The sequence below is a fragment of the Bombina bombina genome, chromosome 2 (assembly GCF_027579735.1).
Source record: "Bombina bombina isolate aBomBom1 chromosome 2, aBomBom1.pri, whole genome shotgun sequence".
NCBI lineage: Eukaryota > Metazoa > Chordata > Amphibia > Anura > Bombinatoridae > Bombina > Bombina bombina.
This window is the reverse complement of record NC_069500.1, coordinates 1,236,400,169-1,236,412,228: the sequence shown is the minus strand read 5'-3', so window position 1 is coordinate 1,236,412,228 and position 12,060 is coordinate 1,236,400,169. Positions and strand designations below refer to the sequence as shown.

At 39.5% G+C, this 12,060-nt stretch overlaps 1 protein-coding gene across 2 annotated transcripts in view; it reads right to left on the bottom strand.

Annotated features, from left to right (window-relative positions):
- Positions 1-12,060, bottom strand: part of KCTD8 (potassium channel tetramerization domain containing 8) — a 353,159-nt gene that overhangs the window by 79,850 nt on the left and 261,249 nt on the right. The window lies entirely within an intron of this gene.

Genomic DNA, 12,060 nt, shown 5'->3' with positions numbered 1-12,060 from the left:
TGCTGCCAACAGTTTTAAAGGTCCAAGTATGGCTTGTGACTGTGCCGTCATTGGCTCAAGGTATTCTGAGATTTCGTTGTAAAGGTCCATAAAAGCTTCTTTTTCTAGAAGGAATATCTGGACAACCTCACTATCAGAAAGGACTTCTAAACCCATACAAGGGAGGAAAAATCTTGGCACTCTCCTTCTTCTATGTTCATTATTTTCCACAGTTGCCTGTATAGCCCTTCTTCCCCTTAGTTGAATTAAACGAAAGATAAACAAACGCAATAGTGTCTCCATCTTTATTCACTGCTGGCAAAAAATTGATTGAGTTTGAATTGTCCAGCCACTTATTTATAATACTCAGCCTGGCGTCAGTCACCCCCATTTGTTTTCTATTGTGTTTGCTACCTAAATGGTCACAAAGCAAAGTACATAAAGTTAATATTGATCATTTTCATTAATAGCAGATTTTATGACGATCGATGGTTTATTTTGTAATTGTCACTAAATAATCCAATCCAAAATCAGATAGGATATGAAGGGTGCGCCAATTAAAAACGTGTATACTATATACGTAATGAAAGTGTACAATATATTGTGTACAGTTAATTATATAAAATATATATAGAAGTAATATTGCTATAAAAAGTATAAATATATAATTGATGTGTGCAAATATATTATAAGTGAAAACAAAATTAATCCAATGTAATATAATATCCAGTGCAATATAGAATAAACAATATAATATCCAGTGTAATGTGAATGGATCGTGACTCTCAAATATACAAATTACAAAAGTGCATGATAAATTAAATAAAAAAATATCATACAACCCAATATAGTCCAGCTAAGATAGATGGATTTGCAAGAGAAAGTTTCTTGATATACATAAAGATTCTTTTTCTTTGGTGATTCTGACAGAATATCCAATGGAAGATGAGTAGGCAGCTCTCTTGATAGAACAAAAACAGCAAACAGGCTTCTAAACAATAGGAAAAAACAGAGGCGCCGAATAGTGTGATAACGTAGGCACAATCAATAAAATGAAAAGGTGAGCAGAAGACGGGTACTCACAAACCAATTTGCACATCCAGTGCAATAATCAGCAGGGCCGAGGCTTCAGAGCTGGGCTAAATGCAGGGTATGTCCAGAGCCAACACTCCAAAAGATCACCTAGGATACATCTCAGGAGCGCTACAGGGGCCGGAATAATCTTTTTTTCTTTTCACTGCTACAGCAGCTTCCCCCACCTAGGATCTCTAGGTGGGGAAGCTGCTGTAGCAATGAAAAGAAATATAGATTATTCCAGCCCCTGTAGCGCTACTGAGGTGTATCATCAGGAGCCTGTTTGCTATTTTGTAATTGGATCGAGCATTTGCAGGAAACCTACGCTCGCAAATAAAATATATTGGATTTTACCTTTGATTGCAGCTTTGTACATATGAATTTTGATCCGCGCGTGGAATTTGATGCAAAATTACACATGAAAGATAACTTCGATGCTTAGTATATGGGGCCCCAAATGTGAAAAAACAGAGGACTCTACGTCCAAGTGGGTTCTCAATTACCATATTGTCTGCATTTTCTAGGGAAATCATATCTAGCTAACGTTACCCCTTGAGTGCAATGAGCACAATTTATTGAAAGCCAGCATGGAAGGTTGTGGGTTAGGATTCAGCTACTGGAGTGGTTAGCTGAAGGGGTCAGTGAATTTGCACACTGTTTAACATGACAACATTTAACATATGATTGAAAATGCACCAGTGTATCCTGAGAGTGCTGCCAAGATAGTTGTGTACGCAGTCCAGTTTGAGAATGCGTGAATACCAGCTTGATTACTTTTTTTGTTCTGTTTATGTTAAAGAAGAATAACTACCATCAATGATGGATCTCAAGATATGTCTGTATTTGTATGTATTTCTATTTTTTATATCTTCAAATTTGTTTCCAAAAGCCAACCAAAATTCCTCTACCCATAAGACCTATAACCCTGACAATTTATGTTATCTTCTGTGTCTGCTATATCATAGTATTTGTCTATCTATTGCATTTGTAATACATCTGTCTGTCTGTGTGTGTGTGTGTGTGTGTGTGTGTGTGTGTGTGTGTGTGTGTGTATTTTTTCCACATATAAAATAATTAACATTTAGTTTGAAGAAAATTGGTTCAAAATTTTAGAAATCTCAACCTAAAAATATTTGTAGAATTTTAGCTGTTCATCCATTACATAGTTATACAACTAAATTAGTGTTTAATGTTAAAAGACTGCATACATATAAGTTATAGCTGCTCTACTGTCCATCTATAATAAAAATTGGGAGGTCATCCCTTGAGATTTGGGCATATTAGTTTCCAAGGAAATAGATAATTGCTATAGTGATTGAAGCACAATTATCTATAAAAAGTTTGATAGATGTTCAGTGCTCTCATCAAATTCACCTCTTAAGAGATCCTTCTTTCTCCTGACTAATGGAATTTAATGTAATGTCAGGCAAGGTAAAGTTGTTGGCCTCTTGGGCAGTCAAAATGTGAGGCACATATAGCACTAAATGCTATCAAACTAAGGTAATGGATTATTAGGAACATATTATTGGTCCTTGTTTAAATAAGAGACAGTCTTAATGTGCATCTCAGCACAGACATAAGGTAATAATAAGTTTTTGCCTGTGAACCGAATTATTAATGGCAAGGATATATGAGTATTCACAACATTTGATTATTATACATTGAAATGTTTTTTAAAATTAAATGTCAAAACATAAAATTCTTGGCAAAACACTTTTCTGCCATTGAAAATTATTTTGTGGGTTTTTTTTGTAGAGTAAATCCTCTGTATTGTCCCAATTTGGGCTTCATCTGGTATCAAAATACATGTACAAATAAAAATTCCTATAGAAAAAAATCTCTTATTTGGGTTGTCAAATTGACATGCAAGTGTGGTTCATAGGTGATAAATTCAAGCTATTTTTCCTGTTAGTCTGTCCTCATGTGCCTTAAAGAGTGAATATTTTCACAGTTAACACATCTTCAACTAGTGTCACAAACTGTGTCCCAATTAGGTTTTTACTTTCTTACCTTTGAATTCACAAATGTTATAAGAATCTAGACAAGACCAGACTTATGCCAAGTAGAGCAAACAATAATGAGTATAATAAAGAAACATTCTACCAGGTTATCTGTGTAATCCATAAAAGATAATAGGTAACATAACTATCAAATACAGTCAGCAGGTATATTCTGGTGTGCAGAAAATAAAAAAATATAGATGACCAAAACAAACAATAATAGAAAATTTGTGAGCCTTTCCCCGCATAGAACATCAACCCACACAGAGGCTATTTTATAGGTTACTTATAGTGTATTACAAAAAAAATTAATTGGGCAAGATTACAAGTGGTGTGCTATTTATCGTTTTCGCTCATGCCAATTACCGTCAGAAGTAAACTTTTAACCCACGCGCATACCACAAGTTGAAAGTAAAATCTACACAAGCAAAAGCCAACGCACGCAAACTTCAGGACTTCGGATATGACCGTTTTAACTTCTTCTCCCCCTAGACTTCAATAGAGCACAAAACTGGAAAAAAACTAACACATAGGGGCCGAATTATCATTGTGCAAGCGGACATAATCCGATATTGCGGATCATGTCCGCTGCACATCGATAAATGCCGAAAGCATACGCTCTCGGCATTTATCATTGCACCAGCAGTTCTTGTGAACTGCTGGTGCAATACCGCCCCCTGCAGATTCGTGGCCACTAGCAGGGGTGTCAATCAACCCGATCATATTGGATCGGGTTGAATTCTGTCAATTTCTGTCCGCCGCCTCAGAGAAGGCGGACAGATTATGGAGCAGCGATATTTAGAGCGCTGCTTCATAACTTGTGTTACCGGCGAGCCTGAAGGCTCGCCAGAACAACGCGGCATCAATTTCCGTATGGAGCTTGATAAATATGCCCCTTATTGCTCACACACTAAGTGTGTGAGACTGACACACTTTAACCTGCAATGAGGTATGTCTCTTAGTTACATCAACTTAAAAAGGAATAATATAATGTAACACCCTTATTATCACCTTCAATAAAATGTATATTATGTTCACAGTGCAAATATATTAATATATATATATATATATATATATATATATATATATACACCCAATAAACCCTTAATGTAGGATAATAGTTAGGGTAGATTAATTATTAGTTTAATAGAGTTTAATTTAAATCTAAAGGTAAGTTTAAACTTATTATAAGATAGGGATGATTTAATATTTAATATAAAGTTAGCGGGTTGTTAGGTTTAGGGGTTAATAGGTTTAGTAAGTGGTACTGATATGGGAGGCCAGGGGTATAGGGATAAATAACTTTATTTAGTTGCGGTGGGCTCCGGGAGCGGCGGTATAGGGGTTAATACTTTTATGTAGGTGGCAGCAGTGTTGGGGCGGCAGATTAGGGGTTAATAACATAATGTAGGTGGCGGCGGTGTCGGGACGGCAGATTAGGGGTTAATCACATAATGTAGGTGTCGGCGGTGTCGGGAGGCAGATTAGGGGTGTTAAGACTCGGGTGCATGTTAGGGTGTTAGGTGTAAACGTTACTTTTATTCTCCTATAGAAATCAATGGGGTATCGGGCAGCAGCGAATGTGAGCTTTCGCTGCTTTCAGACTCCCATTGATTTCTATGGCATCTGCCGCCTCCAGGGCGGCGGATTGAAAAGCAGGTACGCTAGGCCGGAATAGTGGCGAGCGTACCTGATAGATATTTGTTAACTAGTAAAAGTAGTCAGATAGTGCCGAATTTGCATTCGGAACATCTGTAGTGACGTAAGCATCGATCTGTGTCGGACTGAGACCAGCGGATCGTATGCTACGTCACAGATTTCAACTTTTGCCGGTCTGTAGGCTTTGATAAATTAGGGGAATTAAGCTCGCCACAATTACGCTGCGGAATTCCAGTGTATTTGCGGTTGACGGCTTGATATATAGGTCTCTATGACTCACTGAAGGCTCAGATGATGTTTAGCATTTTTAGCAATAAAGTATTTTTTATTTAAGATAAATAGGCCTCTATGACTCACTGAAGGCTCAGATGATGTTTAGCATTTTTAGCAATAAAGTATTTTTTATTTAACCCTTTAACGACGCATGTCGTACAGGGTACGTCGCACACAACCTGGTCTTTAAAGACCAGCAACGTACCCTGTACGACATCGCTTCCAGCCGCTTTCAAGGTATTGCTGTGATGCCTCGACATTGAAGCATCACTGCAATACCTTTTTTCCAAAACCAATGCAGAGAGAGCCACTCTGTGGCCCTCTCTGCACCGGTAGCGATGGGCCCGACCGTTGGTGGGTGGGAGCAGCTGCAGGGAGGTGGGTGAGCGGCCCATCGCTACCCGGCATCCGGTTCCTGAATGTGCACGCCGGGTGCCGGGAGCGTGCGGGGGCCTGCAGGGAGCGCGCGTGCGCGCGCATGTGTGCGCGCGATCGCGTAACAGCCACTGCCATCAATGAATTAATGAATGGGAGAGAGGGAGAAGGAGGGGGGGAAATAATTGTCAAAAGGATCTGGGAGGGGGAGAGGGATGAGGGTATTAGGGGGGGGCAGCTACACTACAGAAAAAAGTAAGTACATTAAAAAAATAATAAAAAAACATTTTTGGGAGGCAAATTGGGTACTGGCAGACAGCTGCCGGTACCCAAGAAGGCAGCAAATAGGATGTGGGCAATTTAGAGCTGTTTGGGGGGATCAGAGAGGTTGGGGGCTAATGGGGGGGGGTCCATCACAGCTAAACAGATATTTAAAAAAAAAAAAAAAATCATAAAAAAAAAAAGCCTTTTATTTTAGTACTGGCAGACTTTCTGCCAGTACTTAAGATGGCGGGGACAATTGTGGGGTGGGGGAGGGAAGAGAGATGTTTGGGAGGGATCAGGGGTGGGATCTCTCAGGTGGGAGGCTGATCTCTACACTAAAGCTAAAATTAACCCTGCAAGCTCCCTACAAGCTATCTAATTAACCCCTGCACTGCTGGGCATAATACACGTGTGATGCGCAGCAGCATTTAGCAGCCTTCTAATTACAAAAAAGCAACACAAAAGCCATTTACAACCATTTATGCCATAATTGCACAAGTTGTTTGTAAATAATTTCAGTGAGAAACCTAAAATTGTAAAAAATTTAATATTTTTTTTTATTTGATCTCATTTGGCGGTGAAATGGTGGCATGAAATATACCAAGATGGGCCTAGATCAATACTTGGGGTTGTCTACTACACTACACTAAAGCTAAAATTAACCCTAGAAGCTCCCTACATGCTCCCTAATTAACCCCTTCACTGCTGGGCATAATACATGTGTGGTGCGCAGTGGCATTTAGCGGCCTTCTAATTACCAAAAAGCAATGCCAAAGCCATATATGTCTGCTATTTATGAACAAAGGGGATCCCAGAGAAGCGTTTACAACCATTTATGCCATAATTGCACAAGTTGTTTGCAAATAATTTCAGTGAGAAACCTAAAGTTTGTGAAATAAATTATGAAAAAGTGAATTTTTTCTTTATTTGATCTCATTTGGTGGTGAAATGGTGGCATGAAATATACCTAAATGAGCCTAGATCAGTACTTTGGGATGTCTTCTAAAACAAAATATATATACATGTCAAGGGATATTCAGGGATTCCTGAAAGATATCAGTGTCCCAATGTAACTAGCGTTAATTTTGAAAAAAAGTGGTTTAGAAATAGCAAAGTGCTACTTGTACTTATTGCCCTATAACTTGCAAAAAAAGCAAAGAACATGTAAACATTGGGTATTTCTAAACTCAGGAAAAAAATTAGAAACTATTTAGCATGGATGTTTTTTGGTGGTTGTAGATTTTGGGGGTCAAATTTAGAAAAAGTGTGTTTTTTTCCATTTTTTCCTCATATTTTATAATTTTATTTTATAGTAAATTATAAGATATGATGAAAATAATGGTATCTTTAGAAAGTCCATTTAATGGCGAGAAAAACGGTATATAATATGTGTGGGTACAGTAAATGAGTAAGAGGAAAATTACAGCTAAACACAAATACCGCAGAAATGTAAAAATAGCCCTGAAGTGAATGTCAAGTTTTCAACTCCTGAAGCATCCTATCACTACTTTAGCACTTCGCTATTCCAACCGCTAACTTTTTAAAATAAATAAATAAACAATTTCTATTATAGTTTAAAAAACAACTTAGCTCCGGTTTGAGATGGAACTCCTCCCATCGGGCACTTCCTTGAAAGCGTGCACCAGTGGAGCTCTTACTATGCGCCCTTACTATGCGCATGCTTTCAAAACTGATGTACATAATCTGCGCATGCGTTAAAAGCATACAACAACATTTACAGAAAAGCGGACAACAACATTTATTTTTTTTACTAAACATAATTGAAATGTGATATGGAGATTTGCAAGTCAGTATCGATTGTTTTAGCATCCGAAACAAATCAGTAAAAGTTAAAGCGCAACACCCAGAATAAGCAGGCTGCGCTACTGCTAGATGATTATATGACTTTTATGTACATGATAGGCTCTCATGATCTACTACCCCAGGGCTTCTGATACAGTGATGTGAAAGAGATAATGATATCTACTTGATGACGTTTATTAGACCCATTTAGTCTATAAGCCGGAAGTATGTGTTTCCGACGTTTCTAGGGCAACGGGCAGCTACAGCTTTGTGCTGATGTCACCAGAATTCCTCAACCCCTCCAATATGGCACCTAAGCTCAGAAAGTGACAGCGCTGTCATGTCTGCCGACGAGATGTCCTTATCTGACGGGGAGCCCTACACCGGGGACGCTGGGCTCCGGTTGGTGCAGTGGCTGAAGATGCCGAGGAGCAGGCCTCAAACCTGGCGGATGTGCTGAAGGGTGAAGTCGGTGGTAGGTCTGTTGGTCTTCTAGCGGGGACCGGGGAGATGGCGGAGAAGCTGAGAAAGCTGGAGGAAGAGCAGGACCTGCTCAACTCGTCGCTACTGGCCCTAACATCTCACTTCGCTCAGGTGCAGTTCTCGGGCAGAGGGTAGCGAGAAAGAGAGTCTGCTGGTGGAGCTGGAGGATTTTGCATTCAAGGGTTGCCCTCTTCTATATATCCCCCATGACAGGGAGCCTATTGTGTTAAATCCCCCGGCAGGCAGAGCTGACAGTATACTCAACGAGACACGCATGCTCTATCGATACAACATAGACTATGTTGTATTGATAGAGCATGCGTGTCTCGTGGATGCGCATTGCTTCCGAAAAGGAGATTCTCATGTAACGCATGCGCAGAAGAAGTGCATGACGTTGGAAAAAAAGGGGCTGGACGACACAGGGTGGAAAACACTATTGGAAATCCTTGATGTCAATCAACCACAAAAAAAGGAACTAAATGGCGGGTGGAGGAAGCGCGATTGAAAAAACAATAGTATAAGGTATTTTTCAACTTTCAATTTTAAGACCTACAAAAACGATGAATGAAAGTCCCCCTAAATTGTTTTGATTTAACATATGGCGTAAACAGGTATGGTTGAGTTGACATTCACTTTAAGGGAAAGAAATTGAAAAATGGCCTTGCCCTTAAGGGGTTAAGAGATAAATAGGTCTCTATGACTCACTGAAGGCTCAGATGATGTTTAGCATTTTTAGCAATAAAGTATTTTTTATTTAAGATATGTACAATGTTTTTTTAGACATAATGCTATTGCTATCCTCTGTATGTGATATCCTCTGTATGTGATTGAAGCCTGTTTGCATTGTTTTATCTTTTAAATGGAAAGTCAAGTCATAATTAAACTTTCATGATTCAGATAGAGCACACATTTTTAAATAACTTTCCAATTCACTTCCATTATCTAAATGTGCACAGTTGTTTTTTATATGAACATTTTCTCATGCTCCTACTGAGCATGTGCAAAATTCACAGAATATACTGTACATATATGCATTTTGTGATTGACTGATGGCTGTCACATGATGCAGTAGGAACTAGGAAGGAAAATGTAACTAAGTTTAAAATTGAAACAGTGCTTTCGTATTGTCTCTTTATTAGACATGTATTTATTATGCTATTCTACTGTGTTTAGTGGTCCTTTAATAAAATGTTTGTACCTAACCTTCCGCGAGGGAGTTGGAGCAGTGGAATCTCATGTTAACAATTTGAACTAGTGCTGGTTACACCTAGAGCTGAGTCACAGCTCAGAACATTGTAAGCAATATACATTTAGCATTAGGAGTCTTTTGTGATAGTCTCACACTATGGCCCCTATTTATCAAAGGTCTTGCGGACCTTATCCGACAGTGCGGATCAGGTCTGCAAGACCTCGCTAAATGCGGAGAGCAATAAGCTCTCTGCATTTAACATTGCATTATCAGCTCACAAGAGCTGCTGGTGCAGCGCCGCCCCCTGCTGACTCGCGGCCAATCGGCCACCAGCAGGGAGGTGTCAATCAACCCGATCGTACTCAAGACCGCTGCTTCATAAATTGTGTTTCTGGCGAGTCTGAAGACTCGCCAGAAACACGGCCCTTCAAGCTCCGTACGGAGCTTGATAAATATGGGCCTATGTACTCTTTGGGCTAGATTACAAGTGATGGCGCAAACGGTTTTGGGCTAGCGCAATTGTGTTTTAGCAAGCCTGATATTACAATTGGAGAGAAATCGCAATTGCGTTGGTGCAATCACCATTTACTCTTCAATCTTTTCCGCAATCTTGGAGCTGTGTTAACTGTTTTCCGAAAAAGAAAAGTTCTATGGCAGCATCCACTGCTAAGTACATGGAACCAATTGAGTGGTCCACCCCTTCCTGAACTCTCCATGCATGTACATGTATATATACTTCCATACTTCTCTAGTGGTAGCATTTTGAATTGTGTTTAGTGTAGCATTGGATAAAATGATAAAAAAGGAAAAATATTTGGTTTATACAGAGCTCGCTATGATAAAACAATTGACAAGGCTTTTTAAGATCATTAACATTCTAGTTCTTCATAAAATTCCAGAATTGCAGAGATATATATTTCAAAACTAATAGGACCACTTTACTTGAGAACACATTGGGGCCGATTTACGAAAGTGCGGACGGACTTGATACGATGTAGCATATCATGTCCGCCGCACATCGATAAATGCCGAAAGCATACACTGTTGGCATTTATCATAGCACAAGCAGTTGTTGTGAAATGCTTGTGCAATGCCAACCCCTGCAGATTAACGACTAATCGGTTGCTAGCAGGTGGTGTCAATCAGCCCCATCATATATGATCGGGTGGATTGAAGACCACAGCGTCACAGGCAGTGGACATGTTATGGAGCAGGGGTCTATCAGCCAATCGGAATCTAAGGGACGCCATCTTGGATGATGTCACTTAAAGGTACCTTCATTCTGTTTTAGTTGTCGGATGAAGAGGATGCTCCGCGTCGGATGTCTGACCCTCTCCGCGCCGGATGGATGAAGATAGAAGATGCCGTCTGGATGAAGACTTCTGCCCGTCTGGAGGACCACTTCTGCCCGGCTTGGATGAAGACTTCTGCCCGTCTGGAGGACCACTTCGCCCCGGCTTGGATGAAGACTTCTGCCCGTCTGGAGGACCACTTCACCCGGCTTGGATGAAGACGTCTCCCGGTAAGTCGATCTTCAGGGGGTTAGTGTTAGGTTTTTTTAAGGGTGTATTGGGTGGGTTTTATTTTTTAGATTAGGGTTTGGGAGGCAAAGAGCTAACTGCCCTTTTAAGGGCAATGCCCATCCAAATGCCCTTTTCAGGGCAATGGGGAGCTTAGGTTTTTTTAGTTAGGTTTTTATTTGGGGGGTTGGTTGTGTGGGTGGTGGGTTTTACTGTTGGGGGGGTTGTTTGTATTTTTTTTTACAGGTAAAAGAGCTGATTACTTTGGGGCAATGCCCCGTAAAAGGCCATTTTAAGGACTATTGGTAGTTAAGTTTAGGCTAGGGTTTTTTTTATTTTGGGGGGGGCTTTTTTATTTTAATAGGGCTATTAGATTAGGTGTAATTAGTTTAAATTTTTGTAATTTGTTTATTATTTTCTGTAATTTAGTGGGGGGTTTTTAACTTTAGCTAATTTAATTTAATTTAGCTAATTGTATGTAATTTATTTAATTGTATTTAATTTAGTTAATTTATTTAATTATAGTGTAGTGTTAGGTGTAATTGTAACTTAGGTTAGGTTTTATTTTACAGGTACTTTTGTATTTATTTTAGCTAGGTAGTTATTAAATAGTTAATAACTATTTAATAACTATTCTACCTAGTTAAAATAAATACAAACTTGCCTGTAAAATAAAAATAAATGCTAAGCTAGATACAATGTAACTATTAGTTATATTGTAGCTAGCTTAGGGTTTATTTTATAGGTAAGTATTTAGTTTTAAATAGGAATTATTTAGGTAATGATAGGAATATTTATTTAGATTTATTGTAATTATATTTAAGTTAGTGGGTGTTAGGTTTAGGGTTAGACTTAGATTTAGGGGTTAATAACTTTAATTTAGTGGTGGCGACGTTGGGGGCGGCAGATTAGGGGTTAATAATTGTAGGTAGGTGGCAGCGATGTTAGGGACGGCAGATTAGGGGTTAATAATATTTAACTTATGTTTGCGAGGCGGGAATGCGGCGGTTTAGGGGTTAAAATGTTTATTATAGTGGCGGCGACGCTGGGGGTGGCAGATTAGGGGTTAATAAGTGTAGGTAGGTTCTAACGACATTGGGGGCAGCAGATTAGGGGTTAATAAATATAATGTAGGTGGCGGCGATGTTGGGGGTAGCAGATTAGGGGTTCATAAGTATAATGTAGGTGGCGGCGGTGTCCGGAGCGGCAGATTAGGGGTTAATAATATAATGTAAGTGGCGGCGATGTTGGGGGTGGCAGATTAGGGGTTAATAAGTGTAAGATTAGGGGTATTTAGATGTTAGGGTGTTAGGTGTAGACATAACTATTATTTCCCCATAGGAATCAATGGGGGTGCATTAGGGAGCTTTACGCTGCTTTTTTGCAGGTGTTAGACTTTTTTAAGCCGGCTCTCCCCGTTGATTCCAATGGGGAAATCGTT